Source organism: Octopus bimaculoides, chromosome 26 (assembly GCF_046866305.1).
Source record: "Octopus bimaculoides isolate indiv1 chromosome 26, ASM4686630v1, whole genome shotgun sequence".
NCBI lineage: Eukaryota > Metazoa > Mollusca > Cephalopoda > Octopoda > Octopodidae > Octopus > Octopus bimaculoides.
The window spans coordinates 2,011,868-2,034,197 of record NC_142953.1 but is presented as its reverse complement, the minus strand read 5'-3'; the positions used below and the strand labels follow the sequence as shown (position 1 = coordinate 2,034,197).

At 38.2% G+C, this 22,330-nt stretch overlaps 1 protein-coding gene across 18 annotated transcripts in view; it reads left to right on the top strand.

Annotated features, from left to right (window-relative positions):
- LOC106875841 (phosphatidylinositol-3,5-bisphosphate 3-phosphatase MTMR4) overlaps window positions 1-22,330 on the top strand; it is a 113,614-nt gene that overhangs the window by 35,988 nt on the left and 55,296 nt on the right. For 2 of the 18 annotated variants that reach the window (XM_089342685.1, XM_089342673.1), the window contains exon 1: window positions 5,377-5,401. The exons of 14 other annotated variants lie outside the window; for them this stretch is intronic. The gene's annotated coding sequence lies outside the window, so the exon portion shown is untranslated. Of the gene's footprint in view, window positions 1-210; window positions 232-4,830; window positions 4,941-5,376; window positions 5,402-22,330 lie in introns of those variants that run through there. 2 more of the 18 variants (XM_089342674.1, XM_089342671.1) reach the window with 2 other exon arrangements.

The window sequence follows — 22,330 nt, the reverse complement described above, 5'->3', positions numbered from 1 at the left end:
TTGCATTGTCCATTTATTATTATTATTATTATGACAAAGATTAAAAACCGAGACCGCCACAAACCTGCAGTCCGTCCGTCTGTCTGTCTGTCTCCATGTCTAGGTTTGTCTGTTTCGTTATATCCGGCTTGAAATTACATCAACCACATTCAATGTTGGGTTTGTAATAACATTTTGTGGCGAATGTTGAATGGCTTTTCGAGAAATTTGCTATGCTGAAAAATTGGATTGGTAATGTGTGTTTATATATATATATATGTATATGTATGTATATGTTCGTACATGTGTATGTGTGTAAGTTTGTACATGCATGTGTATGCATGCATATATATGTATGTGTGCGTATATATATATATATATATGTGTGTGTGTTTGTAAATGTGTATACATGTTATAGGATGTGTCAAGTTGAAGATCGCAGCATTTTAAATTTTTTACTCAATTACACACACACACACACATTGATTTTTTTTTTTTAGACTGAAGTTGTCAGTAACCTCGAAGTTTCGGCTTACCAGCCATCATCATTATGCATATATATGTGTATGTGTGTGTGTGTGTGTATATATATCTATACATACATGGACACACGTCTTTTGCTTTCATTTTTTAATTTTATTTCATATTTATTATATACGCTATATATATATATATATTTATCTATAGTGGCGATGTTGTGGTGTTTAATGTTTCAATTGGTGATTGATTTTGTCGGTGGCCTTGTAAGAAGGGAGAGCGATAATCATTATCGTCAGGATTATTACCACTGCAGCCGTCATCACCATCACACAGCAGCGGCTGTCGCATGCTCTTATAATAATAATAATAATAATAATAATAATAGCAGCAGCATCTCCCCCTCTCTCTCTATCTATCTATGTTCATACGTCCCTTCCCTTTCTCTCCAGCCCTGTCTCTATCTCCTACTCCCCTTCCCTCTCTGTCTTCTCTCTTCATCCTTCTCTCTTGTCTTTTCCTTCCGCCTCTTCCCATTCCTCCCTTTCTTTCTCTTCCTCCTCCTCCTCCCAGCAGCTGCCCCAGATACTTTCACTCAGCTAAGCATTATTATTATTATTATTATTATTATTATTAATAATGGTTTCATTTGTGTTTGTTGGTTTTTATAGGCCACTGTTCACCTTCCACGCATTCATTTACAACATTGTCGACAACACACACACTCTATTATCATTAAGATGACAAGCTGGCATAATCATTAGTGCGTCGGACAAAGTGGTGCTCGGCGCTATTGCTTCCTGCTTTTTTTTACGTTCTGAGTTCAAATACCGCCGTGGTCGACTTCGCCTTTCGTCCTCTCGTTGTCCAAGTACTGGGGCCCGATCTAATCGCCTAGTTCCTTCCCTCCCAAAACCTGCTGACTCTGTGCTCAAAATTGAAGCCATTATCGTTATCGGCGAGCTAGCAGACTCGTCAGCACGCCGGGCGAAATGCTTAGCGGTGGTATTTCGCCCGTCGCCGCATCCTGAGTTCAAATTCCGCCGAGGTCGACTCTGCCTTTCATCCTTCGAGGAAGGATTTAACTGAATAATTTGATCTCCAACTGGAGTTTCCTTCTGCCAATCTTCAGGTTTTACTTCGAAGACTTTCTTGACAGAAAGGAACTGTATATAAATAGGTTTATTATACGTGGCTCCGTAAATCAAGGCCCAAGCTCTTGGTGGTGCGAATTTGCGAGCAGTTGTTGTATAGCCCCAGGTCAGTCGGACCTGATCAATTAGATCCATAATCAAATGTGTTCTCTCGCTGACTCGAGGGACATTTCCTGTTATTTTTAGGAAGTTGTGTGGCTGTGTAGACGTTTCTTTGTTGCCATGACAGTTTCGTCCTTAAAATATGATGGGGTGGGCATGAATGCCACGGATTCTCATGACCTCACGAGCCTAAATAGATGTCTGTTGTACAGCCGGTACAGAGCAAAGTTCGAAGACATTTAAAAAAAAATTAATTATATATTTTCGCAGCCCCCTATAATTAAGATATTAAAATCTTGGTAATGAGATATTTCCACATGAAAATCACCACGGCCCACGCTCTTTCTCTCTGCTCTAGTTAAATAACCCGGAAAAATCGATTTAAAGGAAATCTACATACATGTGTGTGTGGGTGGGTGGGGGCTTAAGCATGTACGTACGTGTATGTAGATACAAAATGTGTATACACACACACACACGCACACGCACATGCATGTGTATACATATAGATCCTAATGCATATAGGTAACCTGTATACGTAGGTTATTTGCACACGTGAAAAAGTACTCAATACATGGTACTATATACAAAGGAGTCTTCAACTTTTCTGTCTGTCTCATATATATATATATATATATATATATATATAACCCTTTTGTATGATGATGACATCTGCTAGCCAGTATCCGCGGAGGAGCTTTCGAAAGCACGCTATGTATTACCCAGATAATTTTGCCTAGGGTGGTGGAAATAGAACTCGGAGCTTGAGTATATATTTTTCACTATTAATAATCGATAGAAGTTAGTGACTTTAAAAGCCGCGAGTTTCGTGATTGGCACTCGTATGTGTGGATGGTGAAATTTTATCCTTCAGTGATCTAATTAAGAATGCTAAGACATTACATTATAAAATATATTGGTCTCTTTTTTCCCCCCCTCTTCTCCTCTTCCCCGCTCTCTCTTTCTCTCTCCGGCATCTTTGATATCACTAAATAAATTAATATATAAATAGAGTAAAATACAATAAAATAACCACACACACACACACACACACACACACACACACTCAGCCAAACTTGTATTGTCATGTCCTTTTGTATTCTCATGATCTGATTAAAGTTGCTATTATCATTTCTGATGTCAGCGCTATACACAAAAGTCTAAAACCCACCTGCCTTGAACCGAGGAACACACACACACACGCACACACACACACACGCACACACACGCACACACACACACACACACACACACTTAATTTTTCTAAAATTAAAAGCGAATTTCCGCTTCAGCATTCATCTCTGGATCCATGGCATGTTTTTTCTTTCTTTTTTTTTCCTTTCCAACACACGCTAATTACTTAATCACCTACCACCAGTACTACTGCTGCTGCAGCTGCTACTACTACTGCCCTGTGTAGTCAATCACTCGATTTGCTGGAAACAGCAGCTAAGTCTCTCTCGAATTCACGACCTTACGTCTTCGAAAAAATAAAAAGAAAGGAGAGGAGGGGTGACAGCACGTTGCACAATGTAATCCTAAATTCGTCGTCTGAATAAACGATGGGGGTGGTCGCAAATAGAACGCCGGCAACCTTAGATCTATCTTGTCTGCTTCTACAGGGCTCAGCCGGGGCCGTTAGCAGTAAGGTCTTGATGCAGTGTACAGCCACTACCCAACACTATTATCGCTACCACCGCTACTATCTCTGCCAATATACATAGAGAGACCGCCACTAATACATCTAATAGTACTATTACCGTCGCCTCCACCACCACGACCACCACTGGTTACCATTCACCTGTTGTACTATTATTGCTTCTGCTACTACTACTGTTAGTTTCACCATTGCTGCTACAGTTTTTTAAATTTTTTTATCACACTCGACCATCTTTATTCGAACAGCCACTGTATAGTCGCTCGACCCGCCAGAAATAACAGCCAAATCTCATTCGAGTCACGTTCAAGTACTATTGACTTCAACGAGGTAAAAAAAAAAAAAGGGAAGCGTGAGGTAGTCCCTGGGATTTCATTTATAAGCATTTTGTAGCAGTGGTCACGCCTGCACTTGTTTTCATCATAGTTCTTACTCGATGACGGATGTCCTGGGGCTAAAAAAAACCAACTAGCTCTGCACGCTGCAGCGATGGAAACTCTTCGTAGTCGATCGCTCTGCTAGAAATAGCAACCAGATAGCTCTTTAGAACATGCTGTACCTTCTCAACTAATAAAAAGGTACATCGAATAATGGGCGGAGGTAAAGAACCCGTCCACCACCCGTTTTCTTCGTAACAAAAACCCTAAACGCCGGGTGTACGTATTCTTTACTTTCACCTAATAATGTACCTGGTGGCCACGGTTGGTATGTCTTCGATTGAAAGTCTCTTGAAGTCAAGGTTGTCTTGAGGCTTAAGTTTGTGACATTTGTAGGAAGAACAGCTGTGAATGGTTGGGTCCCGGGATGCTCTTGAAGTGATTATGGAGATTTTGAACTCAGAATGTAGAGTGCTGAAGTTGGATGTTGTCGTCTGCTTAGTTTGTCTGTTCTACCTTTTCTGTTTGCGTTGGGAGTTCAAATCTCATCGAGGTCGACTTTCCGGTGTCGATTAAACATTTAAAGTACCAGACAAGTATTGGGGAAGAAAGAAGAAGAAAAAAACAAAACAACAACAATTCCGCTGCGCCAAGTGCTTCATTTGGTCTCACACCACAACGTTCAACGGAAGCAAGTGTTGTATATATATATATATATATATATATATATATATATATATATATATATATATTTGGAAAATAAAATTAGACAAACAAAGCGAAAAAACTACCTATGAGAATAGCTGCCAACATTTTACATAACAAATACCACAACCACCAATTATAATAATAATAATAATAATAATAATAAGCAGAAATTTTACTAATAATGATAATCTACTTTGTGCTGCATATTTTATCTAATCTTTCCCATTACTCATTGTGAAAGTTTGAAATAAATTTTGATAAACAACAGGAAAGAATAACAAAACAAATTGTAAACTAAGTTTTTAGTCATAAGACTTACATATTTATATTATTATACTCCGTTGTATATATGTATGTATGTTTGTATGCATCTATTGTCTGTCTTATTAGGTCAGATCGACATAGCTAGTTCGCTCACCTTACTCGTTGTTCAGACATATTATTTATATGTTTATACAGTTTGGGATTTTTATTGACCTTTCCCGGGTAAATTGTTTATTTTTATTTACCTGCTTAATTACTTATTCACCTGTCCGTCTCTCTACTTTGTTTTTTAGAATTTTTTCCCATACTTTGTGTTTTGACAACTTTTTTCTGGTTAATTCTGAGCTGATTGTTTTATGTTTTACAAAAACTTTTTTCGGGACATTGAACTCCAACTATAAAACGTATGAATTTTACTCATTTTCTATTTCATTATTATTTTTTTTTCTTTAATTTTATTTTGTGCATTCGTTTTCGTAATTAAACGATAATTACTCTCAGCCATCAGAAATACGAAAAATCTTCTATTAACCTCTTAAATTGGCTCCACACAGGTTTCCTAGTGTAAACTTAAGGTCGAATGTTTATAGTTTTTGCGTTTTGTCCTCTTCCTTCTCCTCCTTCACTCGTGAGAAAGAAAGAAAGAAAGAAACATTACATCTATTAAAAAAAAAATGACAGACGTAAGTTTTTTTCTTCTCTTTCTCTCCTATCTTGTCGCGTTTATCTTCATTTATTTACCTCGGTACCTCCTTGAACGGAACACACCCCCAAAAATCTTTTCAGTGGACACTAGTATATATATATATATATATATATATATATATATACACACATTCATTCATACACACACACACACACACAGAGGGAAGTATACTTACACAAACAACTGTACCCGCCCCCCTAACTTTGTTTCCTCATAACTTCGAGAAAAATAGATATTTTTTAATGAACGTTTCTACAAATACACTTCTGATGGCGTAGATTACGATTATATCGGAATTTGTGGCAAAAAGAAAAAAAAACATGTATGTACGGTTATACCTTTTAATTTTAGATTTTCATTCATCAATGACAACAACAAGAACGTGTATCTTGTGTTTCGTTTCATCGATGGCGTTTTTCGCATTTCATCTTTTTTCTAAAATGGTCTTTCTTCGCCTTTCCGTTTTCGCTTCCCGTCTTCTGGTTTATCAATTGTGTGTATATATATAATATATATATATATATATATATATATATAGTGAAACTGTAGTACCCGAGTTGTCGATAATGACAATAATTGCTGAAACGTGTTCACAATGACAGTTGTTAATGCGAATATGAAAATGTCAAAATAATAGGAAAAATAAGAAAAAGAAACTATATCCATCGCTCTCCAATTATTATAATACAGGTCTGGTTACTTTTAATATTGTACAATATGTTGTAGTCAGTGATTCCCTCGTTGTTAAATGATGATCGTTTCGTTTTCGCTGCCTTTTTTGTTTTCGCTCCTCCCTTAATGGCTTTTAAACATTTTTATTTAAAAAAAAAATGAAATATATTTTCCCCATTCTTGGGTTTCTATAGAATCTGTTCAATGATTTGTTTCGAGAACGTTCGGTAGAATCATCACAGTTAAAGCCACATACATCTCTTTCTCTCTCTCTTCTCTCACATGTATAATGGATGGAATTATAGACAGCCTAGTTATTATAGAAAGAAACCAAATGTATTTAATAAATCAGCCATTATATAACATTTCTTTCTTTGGCAATGTCTTCGGTACCAACAGAAGAAATAAAGACGAAATGGGGCGGAGTAAAAAAGCTCAGTTTTTATTGTACGAGACCTTAATCAAAGTAGCAGATGTCTTTTTAGACATTGTATATCAAGGAATATAGTGGCCAACATGTCTTAACCTTTTTTCTGTTTTTTTTTTTATTTTGAGACGGTAGCATATCCGTTGAGCGAGATTTGGCTGTTATTTCTAGCTCCTGTAGAAGCTTTTCTTTTTTGTTTTCTTTTTGAAGTCGATCACATGTGAGTTGAGTGAGATTTGGCTGTTATTTCTAGCCCTCGCAGAAGCTTCCCCGTTATTCGTTCAATGCAGTGGGAGGAAAATAATGAATGGAAGCGTGTAGACTGTATTATTAGAAGAGACCTGATATTTTTCACTCCAGTTAATTTCCTATATTTGGCATCTGTTAACAGCATTTTAAAATATTGGTCAGATCGACTCTAGCCTGCAACACAGTACTGCCAGGATTGGTGGCATCGTTTATACACCATTTGCTTGTAACCTTCTACCATTGAAGAAAAAAAATATAGATATTGTCTTTTACTGCAAGGAATGGTGACATCGTTTGACACCCACAAACCACTTGCAACCTTTCTAACATTGAAGACAAAAAAAAGAACATTAGAAATTTTAAAACTGAACAGCAATAGAAGACTAATTTATATGAGTATGTTCTTTTATCTGTTACTTGTTTCAGTCAGTAGACTGGGGCCATGCTGGGGCACTGCCTTGAAGAATTCTTAGTTGAATGAATTGATTCCAGTACTTCTTCTCAAGCCCGATACTTATTTTATTGGTTGTGTGTATATACATATGTGAGTGTGTGTCTGTATACGATGGGCTTCTTTCAGTTTCCATCCACCAAATCCACTCACTTCTATCATAGCCCAAGGCTATAATAAAAGACACTTACCCAACGTGCCATGTAGTGAGACTGAACCCGGAACTATGTGGTTGAGAAGCAAACTTCTTACCACACAGCTACTCCTGACCCTATTTTCCTACTTCTAAACTTTCTTTTCTATTCTGGATTATTGACCACATCGTTATAAATCCATGTTTCTTACTGTAGTGTGTGGGTGAGTGTGTATATATATATTTGGGCTAAGCGCTAATTATTTACGGCTTGCATTTAGGCACTTTAGTCTGTTTACTCAAGTTACTGATATGATGAAATTGTTTCCCTCTAATGTTTCATAGTGAAGTTTCTATTTCTAGAAAAGTTCTCCGCTTTGTAAAAATTTCTTCAGAAATGTTCAAACATTCAGTATTTGTTGCACCACTAACTCTTCTTGAACCAATAAGTAGAACCTCATCGTTGTTTTTTTTGTTTTTTTTTGCTTCCACTTTTCCATGCTTGCATGGGTCGGATGGAATTTGTTGAGGTGGACTTTCTATGGCTGGACGTCCTTCCTGTCACCAACCCTCGTTTGTTTCCAAATAAGGTAAAAAAAAATCCCTTCCTTGGTTGGACATGTTTTTATGAAAGTTTGGAAACAGACACTACTTGTATGATGGTGGACACTCGTTTACAACAATCACATGTCAAAACAATGCCAAATCTCTCTCTCTCGTACACACACACACACATGATGGGCTTCTTTCAGTTTCCATCCACCAAATCCACTCACTTTGGTTGTCCTATGGCTATAGTAGAAGCCATTTGCCCAAGGTGCCATGTAGTGGGACTGAACCTGGAACCAAGTGGTTGAGAAGCAAACTTCTTAGTCACACAGCTGTGCCTGTATATAAGATATGGCGTCATTCATGGCTGGAATTGCTTCGATCCTAGGCCTGCTTGATCAGGGCTGACTTACGGCCAAATACCTCAATTTCCTGTCTATATTATCATCATTTAACATCCATTTTCCATTCTGGCATGGGTTGGACAGTTTGATGGGGGCTGGCAAGGCTGGAGAGCTGCTCCAGTTGTCTGTGTTGGCATGGTTTCTAATGCCAGCCATTTTACAATGTGTACTGAGTGCTTTGTACAAGGTGCTGGCACTTAGTAACATGGCGCCAGTGCAGATGCTTCGTATCTGGTGCAGGGGCTTTTTACATATTGATAAATTGAGATATTGAAGAGTTGTGAAATGATGACTGAAAGACGGTCCATATATTTGTGGACCACTTAACAGTGTATGAAACTCGGTCATTTTAAAGCTCTATTTTACTAAAAAATAACTCTACAAGCGTAACCTGGAATGTATCTCCAGGCTGTCTGTCCTCACTGATATGGTTGTGTGTGTGGATTTCACAGAAATATTGACAGGTCATTTCCTTTGCTGGACGACAATACTTTCACTCTGTCTGTATTTCATGGAAACACTCACAGGACATGGGAACGAGATCGGTGATTCTCAGTATTTTGTAACTTGACATCGTTTTAGTGAATACTGTTTCACGTATATCTGCAATACAGGTTTTTGCACACACAAAAAAATATATTCAGTAAAACTGAAACTAATGCTTGTCTTTCCTAAATATTTTCATTATTCTCATTTACTATTCATTTTCCTTGCTGGACTGGTTTGGGACAGTTTGATTAGATCCAGTAAACTGTGGGGCGACATTGGGCTCCATTGTCTGTTTTGGCATGGGTTTCTGTGGTTGGATGCCCTTCCTAATGCCAACCACTTTATACTGTGTTCTGGGTGCATTTTTTTATCTCTCCTTTGAGAGCTCGTAATGTCCCCAGGGGCTTACTAGGGCTCTTGTTGAGAATCTCAGAATTGACTGAATGCGGAGTAGAACTATACATGCGTTTGTCAATGTGTGTGAACACACACTCGCACACCCTTTGTCTATACAGACTATATACATTGTACATTGTGTATGTGTGTGTGTGTATGTATGTATATATATATACACACCCATGCTGGTGCCACATAAAATGCACTCGTTCCACTTTGTAAAGTGATTGATGTTTGGACAGCATTTTACTAAAACATGTCTATATTCTGTAACTCATTGACTAGCATACTTGTTTTCCATGAATTATTTAATGTGTGTGGGAGTGTTTTCGTATTATTTTATTAAATGCTAAAGAACATGTATATTCAGATAATTTCTTTCGATACAGTTTGCTGTAAGTAATTGACTACGAGGACAGAGCATTTATTAAGCGTGAGTTTTTGCTCTGGCTACGCCCCAGTAAATCAGACAAAACAAGCGTGCAGTTCATGTGACACAGGAGCAGAACATGTCTCTCTCGCTGAGTTATTGTGGTGGCTTTAATAAATATTTTCTTGTCATTTGAGCCTTGATTTTTGAGGGCTCCTGTGATCACAGCCATGACTGTTTTGTAATAATAAACCTCCATAGTAATATCGGTTTCAAATTTCGGTGCAAGGTGGTGGGAGGAGGTAAGTCATTTGTATTGACCCCTCCCTCTCCCCCAGTAGTCAACTGGTACTTATTCTGTCGACCCCCCCCTAAAAGGATGAAGGGCAAAATCTGACCACGGCAGAATTTGAACCCAGGATGTAGAGATGGACAAAATGCTGCTAAGTATTTTGCTCGGCATACTAACGATTCTGCCTGCTTACCACCTTAAACTACCTGTAAATAATAATAATAGTAATAATAATAATAATCCAAATAACAATAAACAAACAAATTAGTAGAGAGGAGTTGATGGAAATTTGGCTGCTGTTTCTAGCAAGCTGAGCAACCACTTAGTGATTTGCTCCTATTAGTTTATTTTTGTCTTTTTGTATTTTAAAATTATTGGTGTCAGTTATTGAGCTGAATAATAGTAGTAGTAGTAGTAGTAATAGTATAGCTGAATAGACAATTTGCTTTTGAACCTCAATTAGCAAAACAAACAAAAAAACTTTTGTAATTAACTCTTAGTTTTCTGTATTATTTAAAATTTGTTTTACATTGTAATATTGTTTATTTGTTTATTGAAAAACTTGATAAAAAGCTTTTTTTTTTTTTCTTTTGCAGCTGTTTCTTAAGTTAGACACTGCAAAGAAGAAAAAAAAAGAAATTATCAAATTCAAATCCATTTCTATTTTCTACAAACTCTTCTAGTTGTGTGTGACCTATATAAAAACTGATCGGTTTTTCTGTCCTTGCCTTTGTGTGAAACATGTTTAAAGCAATACCCTTAGTGAACTCTGGAGGTGTTTCTGTGCATTTCAACAAAATGTTTTGTGGTATTTCTTTTCACTCTTTATGTTGCGAGTTCAAATCCTGCTGCGGTCAACTTTGCCCGTTAACCTTCTTGGGTTAATAAAAACATGTAGTGCTCAAATACTGGTGTTCATATAACCCCTTGACTAACTTTGCTGCACAAAACTGCTGGCCACACAGTTGGGTCTTTTCTTTGACATGCCAGTCCCAATACAGCTGTGTGACATGAAGTGTTTTGCTTGAGAGCACGACATGCCACCTAGTCCAGGAATTTGAACTCCTGATCTAGCAACCGTGAGTGTAACACCCTAACCACCAGGCTATGCACCTGCACATATATTATGGACAGACAGATGCCATCGTTCAACAGTGGGGTCATCATTCCTCTACAATATACATAGCATATATTTTTCTACAATTTATATACCATTATAATATAGGTTCCAAAATTTGGCGCAGTGCCAGCAATTTTGGAGGCGGGGGTAAGTCGATTACATCGCCCCCACTGCCTGGTGCTCTATTGGTATTTATTTTATTGACCCTGAAAGAATCAAAGGCAACGTCGACTTCAGTGGAATTTGAACTCAGAATGTAAAGCTCAGTTGAAATGCCGCTGAGCATTTTGCGCTGCATGCTACCAACTCAACCAGCTCACCACCTTAAATATGCCATTACGATATAGCCACCACACACACACACACACACACACATCCTGTCTTGACAATACATACATGTGATACACATTCCAACTTCACCAATGATGTCATAATATCTGTAATATCTACACAGAGATGAATTCTCCTTGTCTAGTTCAGCTGTTATTTGAGAAAGCAATGGCTGGATTTAGCCATTGCTAGTTAGCACACTGACCTCACTGTTATTATTAGTTCAATACTTGACGATGTAAAAATCAATCATTCTATTCCATTTTTATTGTTTACTAACGTTTTTTTTAAATATTTTCTTTCACTTTGGTGATTTCTTAATTTATATTCCAATGGTTCGGTGTTTGTCGGATGAAAATCTATTTAACTCACTCACTCTCACCTCATTTGTGTGTGTGTGTGTGTGTGTGTGTGTGTGTGTGTATCCTCATCATTTAGCATCCGTTGTCCATGCTGGCATGGGTTGGACGGTTTGACCAGGGATGGTAAGCTGAGTGGCTGCACCAGACTCTAGTCTGATTCAGCGTGGCTTCTACAGCTGGATGCTCTTCCTAATACCAACCACTCTGAGAGTGTAATGGGTGCTTTTACATGTCACTGGCACGAGTGTCAGTTGAACGACACCAGTATCTGCCAGGACTGTGATTATGCTTGGTTTGATGGGTTTTCTTCTCAAGGACAGCATATTACAAAAGGTCTTGGTCATTTGTCATGGTCTCTGTGAGGCCCAGCACTATATACACACACACACACACACACACACTGGCACTCCATTGATTACGACAAGTATTCCAATTGATCCAGTCTAGAGAATGGCTTGCTCATAAAATTAGTGCGCATGTGGCTGAGCACTCCACAGACACCACATGTGGTTCTCGGAGAGATTTCAGTGTGACACAGAATGTAACAACACTGGCTCTTTGAAATAGAAATACACCTCATTTTTGCCAGCCGAGTGGATTGGAGCAATGTGAAATAAAGTGTCTTGCTCAAGGACACAATGCGTTGCTAGGAATCAAACTCTTGTTTATTCATTGTCCAATTATTACATACGATATATAAATATATGAATAGAGTAGATTGTGTCAACTTTGATATATTATAAATGTATGTCTATCTCCACTCCCAAGGGGAAGAAAAGTTTGTGTAAACAAATCTTTCCATACAAGTTGACTCAATGAAAAGCAACTGGCTTATGTTGCATATCCCTATTTATTTCAGCTATTGTCAATTTAATCCTTCACTGTTGCCATTCCCAACACGCCCTACACATGGTGTTAGGATACGTTGAAATGTTCATATGTGGATTGGCAGCGGTTTTTCTGCTGTTAAGGTTTCATAGCAACAAGGCTGCATGTGGGGAATTTGGAAGAAAAGGATACCGTCTTTCTGGTGGAGAGTTTGGTAGGTTTCGAAACTAAAGGGTTAAATAATTGTTTGTTCAGCCCTCATGTCAAAACTATTGATTGGTTATTTATTCAGATTGTGGACTTCTCCAAGTCATATCTTCATATTCTCGATGTCAAATTCTCAATGGTGTGTTTTGTTCATCCACCCTTCAACTGCAGTATAGCATCCTGGTGCAGTCTTCTACCTGGCCAGCTCCTGTCAAATTATCCAACCATGCCAGCATGGAAGACAGACATTAAATGATGATGCAAGCATGTCAAAAGAGCCCGTTTATGCAAGATGGTATCATTTGCTTAGAATTCTCTATAAAGACATGTCTGGGTTATTTGTTGCTTGGAAACAGGTGAAGGTAGGTGATAGGAAGAGCGTCCAGCCGTAAAAAAAACAAAACCAGCCTACCTCCCCAAAGGTTCATCTGACCCATCCAAGCATTGAGACGATATCAGTTATGTAAGAGTTGTGGTGGTGCTGATGCTATCAAAGCAAACTGAATGAGTTCCATTGTCTTAGTAGTAATATAGATTATTGATTAGTTGTAGGAATGAAACTGTGAATGAATGAATGGAGAGAGGGGCGGAGAGGAGGAAGAGGAGGAGGAGGAGGCAGCCCAAAGAATAATCTAGATGCTGTGAAATATCTCTGTCTTCTATCAGTCTCATGAACATAATAATGGCTGTTTGCAGCTGGGGAAGTCGAGGCTGGACTACTTTGTGTAATGGTCTCTTAGATTTAGACATTGGTTGGTGAAACGACGAGGCAAGAAAACATTATTTGACGTTAGGTGTGGTGTGCACTGCCTGTTTATGTGTGTATGTGTGTGTATATACATAGATATATATATACACACACGTATCACATATCTGTGTGTGTATATATATATATATATATATATACACACACACACACTCACACACACATCTGTGTATGTATATATATATATATATATATATATATATGTATATATTTGTATGTATATATATGTATGTATATATATGTATGTATATATATGTATGTATATATATGTATGTATATATATGTATGTATATATATATATATATACATATATATATATACACACACACACACAAACTTATGAGTGTGTGTTACACTATCTTTGTCTGTTGCTATGGATGGGCAAATTTTAGCATTTCTATGTTGAATGAGTCAATCATTTTATATTTGTTTCATTTTTCTCTCACACACACACACATATATGATGGGCTTCTTTCAGTTTCCATCAACCAAATCCACTCACAAGGCTTTGGTCAGCCCGAGGCTATAGTAGAAGACACTTGCCCATGGTGCCACGCAGTGGGACTGAACCTGGAACCATGTATTTGATAAGCAAGCTACATACCACACAGCCACTCCTGCGTCTATATGTATAGATATATACACATACATCCCACGTGTGTTTGTGTCTCCTCATGTTGACATCATGTGATAGTTGTAAACGAGTGTCACTGTCATACAAGCAGCGTCACTCATTTCCATTAATTCTGTGAGAACATGTCTTGACCGAGTGGGGTGGGGAGTAATATTACCAGGACCGGAAACGGGTGAGGGTTAGCAACAGGAAGAGCGTCCGACTAGAAAAATCTGCCTCAATAAGCTCAGTGCAACCCATGCAAGCATGGAAAAGTGGATGTCAGAATAACGATGATGATTTACAAATGACGGCTTTCCTTGAGTGTTTTCTATATTGTTAGAAGACTGAAATCTGTTGAATCCACTTGGCAGTGGTTTTTGCATCCAAACCTGGAACATTATTCGCATACAAACATCCGTTACATCAGATATTTAATTTTTCATTGTTTTGGTTTTGTTTTTTGCTTGTTTTTTCTTTCTTTCTTTAGCAGTTCTATAGAAGTGTGTCTTCCATTTATCTTAGTATTGATTTCATCCTCAGACATACTGCATCAATCCTGATGTATTGCTAGTATTTATTGACCATAAGACATGAACTAAGTACAGAGAGAGAGAGAGAGAAGGAGAGCAAAGCAATATGTTTGCATGTAGTTAGGCTAATTGTGGTACTGTTTCTACTAACTGACCAACTGGCAATCTTGTGTACAGAAGGAAAAAAAAAAAGTCATATTATGACAACAGCGCTAGACCGGGTTTTCCCACATTGTAAAAACAAGGGATGCCTTGACAAAGACTAAAGGCTGTCTCATTCCCAGTGGGCTTCCTGCACCCTTGGACACCAACTTGAATATTTCTACATGCCTGCATACATAGATGGCAGGCTTCCTCACAGTTTCTCTTTACAAAATCCACTCGCAAGTCATTGGTGAATCTGATATTATAGTAGAAGACACTTGCGCAAGGTGCTGTGCAGTGGAACTGAACCCAAAACCACATGATTGCAAATCAAGCTTCTTAACCACATAGCCACACCTGCACATGTACAAATGTAACAAATCTTGTGATTCCAAATTAAAGAGAAGCTTTAAAAACCATATTCCAATAAGTCCTGGGGTTGTTTGTAACTGTCCATGAAATATATTAGCTCTCGTTTCTCACCAGAATACATTCGGTTAAGTATTTATTTAAATCGATTCCTCGGTGAATACTTACAAGCTGTAACGTCAAACAGCGATGTCGTTAAATATTTAATACGAAACGTTCTGTCTGTTTACTCATTTCACAGGATGTTGAACGGCCGAGTTGATGTCTGTATTTAAGCGAGCCATTTACAAATGATCGCAAATACTTTCTGACTCGGTGCCGTTCAGTGCCTTTCTATTTTCGCTAACAAATTTATTGGAACAGGAAATAAATCTTTCATTGCTGCTATCGGCTGCTAATGTTTAAAAAAAAAAAATCAAAAGAGAAAAAAAAAAACAGAAACGTATGGGTTAATTTTAGATTGTGTCTTAACAACCATTAGCTGGTCGTCATTAATGTTCTGCAGAAAATCCTCATTGTTGAATGCCATTAAGTAACTCGTTCACAAGCCAGTCGAGAAAACTGGATACTTTCATATAAGTACTTAGTAATGGCTGCCAATGGCTTGTAATTCGATTCACTTGCCATACAAACTGCTTGGATTTGTAAATTATTATTTTTCTCTATCTTTTACTGGTTTCGGTTATTAAACTGCGGCCATGCTGGGGTTCCACTTTGAAGAATTTTTAGTTGAACAAATGACCCCAGTGTTTTTTTTTGTTTGTTTTTTAAACCTGGTTTTGGTTCTGACAATCTCCTTTGCCAAACCACTAAGTTATGGGGATGTAAACACACCAACACTGGTTCTCAAAAACACACACATACGATGGGATTTTTTCAGTTTCTGTCTACCAAATCCACTCAAAAGGCTTTTGTTGGTTCAAGGCATTTGGTCAAGGCTCCATTTAGTGGGCTTGAACCTGGATCCATCTGGTTAGGAAGCAAACTTCTTTCCACACAGCCATGCCTGTCAAATATTCATTCTTTTTCCGGGATTCTTCACTTGAAGCACAATTCCTTGGATTCATTGGAATTTTGGTGACCTGTTGGTGCTGCATGGCTGTGTGGTGAAGAATTTCAGTGTAGAAACTGTGTGGACACAGTTGGCTAACATACTCTCTTAGAAACAGCTGTGAGATTAAAACTGAAGAAATATAGTGTGTGTGTGTGTGTGTGTGTGCATATATGTGGGTGTGTGTCTGTAGGTATTTGGGGGTGGTGGATGTACGTGCATGTGTATATGTGTGTGGGGGTGTGAATGACTTTGTGCTTTTCATTTTCTTCACATAATCACTGACTGTAAACGAAACAACAGCCTTTGCTAACAATCCAGATGGTGTCATATGCTTGTCTGCATGTCTTGCTATGTTGCATGATTTTGGTAAATGTTCCTGGACTGTTACTGGCTCAGTACACTAGAGGACTCAGCTTGCTTGGAGACCAGTGTTGGCAACAGGTAGGGCATTCAGCTATAGAAAATCTGCCCCCTGCATAGTCTGATCTGATCTGTGCAAATGTGATAAAGTAAATGTCAAAACGATGGTGGTGATGACGTGAAATTTGAACCTGTTCCTCTTCTAAAAGAGCTCATTACTTCTACCAGATCACGAGCGTTACTTGAAAATGCCATTCAAATGTATCTTTTGTACAACTTGTTAACTTAACCAGATATTTTATGAGTTTCAAGTAGATACAGCTTTGAGCAGAGACAGCTGGTTACTTGTAATACACTGACAGAGCTCAACTGAAATCTGTTTAAATTTGTATATATTATGTATATGTGTAATATATATCAATTGCCATTACGGCACTAGTGTGAAAGACATTCGCTGCAGCACCAACAATATGTAAGTAAATTGCTGCTGTTATTACGATAGCACCAGCAGCAGGAGGTGCAGCAAAGAGGCCCAACAATACAGAACAGTCGATTGTGTTGGTAAAATAAAACTATTTTCAGTGCTTGTAACAGAGTTCTTGCTAGTTTATTTGTAAACTTCACCATAGTATATTATTTGTTCTACAGACAAGTGTTTGTGTGTGTGTGTGTGCACGCTCATGCGTGTGCATGTGGTACTTGATGATCGTGCTGTCTACAGTTAGTTCTTGCCATTCTTTTTTATATACTATACACGCAGGAATTTCAAACATTTCAGCCGTATTATTTCAGTTTATTAAACAAAGTAGCAATTAAATACTTCTATTGATGTCATGTAGCCTCTACCAGTTGTGGCTGGTTTAGGTTTTCGTACACAGATCCAGTTAGGCCCCAATCATGTGCTTCTGTGAAGCTGAGCAGATGTCTGGCTATTGTTTCTGGCCTTTTTTGTCTTGTCTTACATAATTGAGTAGCACCTGGCTAAGTCAGTAGGATGTCAGACCATTGGATTAGTGGTTCTAATTAAAAGCACCAGCTACAGCATAAAATATTTAATCTTTTAGCGTTTAAACCAGCCATATCTGACCCAATAAGCACCATATCTGACCCAATAAGTACCATATCCGACAGAAGAAGTACCAGGCTTTAAAAAAAAAAAAAAGAAAAATTTCTGGGCACGATTCGTTTGACTAAAATTTCTTCATGGCAGTGCCCCAGCCTGGCCGCAATCTAATGAGTGAAACAAGGATAAAATAATATCTCTGATACTTCAATAATAGAATTATTGGGAAATATTTAATTTCTCCCAGTGTGTGGCTTGAAAATTCGCTTTTTACTCTTGTTTCTGTTTCATTATTTTGTTTTTGTACTTTCTTTCTTTCTTTCTCTCTCAATGTTAGTCTCTGAGAAGGTTGTCTAAAAATAACTCCCAAGGTGGTGGTGATGGTGGTGGTGAAATTTTCCATTTTCTGATCTTATGCCAAGAATTGTGATTTAATCTGTGCAGTTCAGTCACATAGTCACATAACATTTTCTAGATTGAATTGCAAAGGTTTATAGTTTGCTTGCTACAATAGCTTTCCGAATAAATCACTTGAACAATCACCGAAATACGTTTTTTTTTGTTTTGTTTTTTGTTCAGTTTTGGAAGGCGGGGCGGGGGGGTGTTCCAAACTTGGGATTTGTTTTCAGGCTGAAATGGTTTTGTGATGTGTTTTGGTTTTAGATATTGGTGCAGGTATGGCTGCGTGGTTTAGAGGCATATTTTCCCAACTGTGTGATCTTCAGTTCAGTGCTAACCATAGTCTTGTGAGTGAATTTGGTAGATGGGAAGTATGTGTGAGGAAGTCCCGAAGAGCGTAGCCTCAAAATGTCCAAAGACTTTTCCATTCTTCTCAAGCATTGAATTAATACACCTGCTTGTTGTTCCTTCACCTGTCCTTTGTTTTATGTAAATTTGAACTATATAGGCACAGGAGCGGCTGTGTGGTAAGTAGCTGGCTTACCAACCACATGGTTCCGGGTTCAGTCCCACTGCATTGCACCTTGAGCAAGTGTCTTCTACTATAGCCTCGGGCCAACCAAAGCCTTGTGAGTCGATTTGGTAGATGGAAACTGAAAGAAACCCATTGTATATAGATATATATATATGTTTGTGTGTCTTTGTACACCCCCAAAACATCGCTTGACAACTGATGCTGGTGTGTTTACGTCCCCGTAACTTAGCGGTTCGGCAAAAGAGACCGATAGGATAAGTACTAAGAGGCCCATCATGTGTGTATTGGTCCACCAGCACTTGAGTGTTGGTTTGTTTACATCCCCATAACTTGGTTCAGCAAAAGAGACCAGTAGTATAAGCACCAAGCTTTAAAAAATAAGTACTTGGTGTCTTGTTTGACTTAAGCCCTTCAAGGCAGTGCCGTAGCATGGCTGCAATCCAATGAGTGAAACCAGTAAAAGGTTTCTGCTGACTGTTCAAATTGTATTTGGAAAGCGCACACACACTCAAAATAAATAACCATGATTCTAAGGAAATTGAATTTTATATTTTGATTAAACGTTGTTGAATTTTATCTTTAAATCTGTGAGTCACATTATCTCGTCATTAATCTTATCTCCTTCCTGCTAACGAAATAGCTTAGCCTATTCAAAACTCGTCTAAATTTATCTGCTTTCGTGATGGTTCACTGTGCTGATTTTGGAATTGCGCTGTCTCATAGAAACGAGCATTTCACTTTGGTTTCATAGTGTTGATTTGACACACGAGAACTCCATCTATATTGAGATATGACTCTATCGCAGATTACTGTCACAGAAAAGCTGGTATATATTCAAAACAGATAAATATACAGAGATACATGGGATTAAGTGTACTGCTAAAATACACAAGGAAATACCTTGCTGCCAGTTTGATGTTGAACACCTTATCCATCAGGCTTTTTCACTTCCTCTTGGGTAAGCTTGGCTCATTTTACTCACTTGTGGTGGCATTTACTCGTGGTGGGTTGAGCTGGCTTTAACCAACAAGTTCACCATGTCCCTCACGGATGCTGCTGTAACTGTAGTTGTCATTCACTGTAGAGGTCATGTTTGGAGTTTCAATGGGAACACAAATTCACATGGATAAGAGGTTGACTTGACTTAGCATCAGTAGCAAGTGGAAGGTGGGGGACCAGCCTGCTTCTGGTGAGGCTTTTATGATGGTGACATTTTGGGGTCTACCTGTTTAGGCTTGTGGGAGCTGGAGAACTCGGCGGTGGGGGGGGGTCCAGGGATACAAACTCTTGCTACACCACTGCTTACTACTTCACATAATATGACTAATTGCTATTTCAACCTGAGGTTTGTCTTAGTCGACCAGACATGATGAAACGTTCTAGTCATTACCATCAATCTTGTTTTCAGCACCACAACAGCCAATGCCTTCTTTTTCCTGCCAAAATGACAAGGATCTAATTTGAGGTAGACTCGGCTGCTATTTCTAGTTAGTTCAAGCGATTTGTGTAGCAACTTTTAACAGCTCTACTTGTCGTTTTCTTCCTAACTCACAAGAATGTCACAAAGACAAAGCAACCATCGCCACCAAAAAAAAAACAGTGAAGGGAGTTCCATGTGTATTGTGACTACAAACGTTAATAACAAGAACATAAACCTCACACAAGTCTGCTTCAAAAGAGTGAATGAACTAAAACTAATTACGAAACCCACTCCCCACCCTTCCCTGATTTATGTCATCAATTTGTTTCATTTGTTGTTTATTTATTGCCAATTTTCTGTTTAATTAGTCATTGCTCCATTTTTCTGTTTCCCAGCTCTAATTGTGCGATTGAAGCTAGTATTCTTTATTGTGTTGGTCACCAGTTAGATTTATGAAAGACACCAAGGTGGTAGTAGTGGCAGTGGTGCTGGCGGCTGAGAAAGGGCAGGAACGGAGGACAGAATGCTTTGTTGGTTTCTTAACATTTTGAGTTCAAATCCCGGATGTAGCCGATTCAACCTTTTAGTGTTCAGATTACTGTCAAATGTAATCCCTACTTATCCACATCGTTTTCAATTAATCCTGCATATACGATGGGCTTCTTACAGTTTCCCTTTACCAAATCCACTCACAAGGCTCTGATCAGCCTGAGGCTATAGTAGAAGACTCTTGCCCAAGGACTAAACCCAGAACCAAGCTTCTTACCATGAATATAAAGCAAGTAAAAATACTTGAACCAGATAAGGCCAGTTTAAATGCTAAAGAGTTAAACAACATTCTTCGCATTCTAGTAAGAGGTGTGAATTTTTACTAAACCCATTGTTTGTAAATTCAGTGTAAAATTGACCCAATACCACATGGCATTTTATGAATGGATTTGTTCTGGCGGCAATAAGGCTGCTCAGTATGTTCCATTGAAAGTCAGTAAAGGGTTATTAAGAACTGGTTTGGATTTAATTCATGGCATATTTCACTCTTGAAATCTTATTCTCAATAAGAAATGGGAGTGTTCCTGATAGTCCTGCTTCACTTAGTTCTGTGTACTTGGGGTGGGTGGGATGTGTGCATGTTTATTTTTAAACTTCTGACCTGTTAGGCCCACCCACAAGTTAGCACAGAGACAAGAAAAGGTCCCAGAACTCAAAGGTGTTATTTTTAGTCCCAGATCAAACAAACGTATCAATTCCCCACCACCACCAATCAACCCCTCCCCCGTCCTTTTTCTTATCTTTTTTCTTTCTTTTTTTTTTATCAGATGGAGGGCAATCTCAACATAGTATCAACGCCATAATAAATTGCTCCAGCATGGCTGCAGTCTAACGACTGAAACAAGTAAAATGTAAATGATACATGTTCTCACCTCCACTACCCATACACTTGAAGTTTGCATCTGAGACTAAAAAGGTTCCCCACCTCCTGGGGAATAGTAGTTTCTACTAGTGACCAGACCAGCAAGAAATAGCAGCCAAATTTAGTTGGCTGAATCTGAAGGAAGCCCATTTTGTGTTTTTATCTTCTGTCTATATTTAGATACACACATCAGTCAGGACAGGATTTGTTAGAATCTCGGCATTTTAACATTCAGGATGCCGAAAGAACTTCACTTGTGTTCTTTTATATTCTGACATTGTGTGTGTGTTAAGTGTATCTCTAAAGCTGTAAATTCTATAGAAAATCTGTAGAGTCAGCCTTGAAAGTTATGATGTTTTGCATACAAGTACATTTATGCCAACAATGCAATCAAAAATAGAAAAAAAAAGTAATGGGTGTATATGCATATTTCAAGAGTTATTGCTCTTTTATCAGTGCCACATTCAACCTATATATTTATGTATAAGTGAGCAAGTAACTTCTATTTTGGCCCAAGGCAGGTCAAAGCCCTATGGTTAGATTTGGTTGGTGAAAACTGAAAGAAGTTCTGTGTATGTGTGTGTATGTCTCCTTGTGTTGGTATGATGTGCGGAATGTAAATAAACCAGGGCTGTGGAGTATGAAACAATTAAGGAGTAGTCGGAGTCGGTAAAACTATACCGACTCTGACTCACAATGTCTTTATTCTCTAGTGTAAACCACTTATAACATAGAGGCCTACTCAAAGAACAAGTGTATGCATATGCTTTATGAGATATGTAGAAGACCACAGTCACTAAATTACATAAAGAGGAGTCGTAGTTTGTTGTTTCGACTCCACAGTCCTGAAATAAATGCCACCATTATGCAAGTGTTTCCATAAGCAATCTTCCATGAAAGCATGTCTAGACATTGTGCTGCTCGTGTTCAAAGGATTCAGAGAGCAAAATTACCTTCACC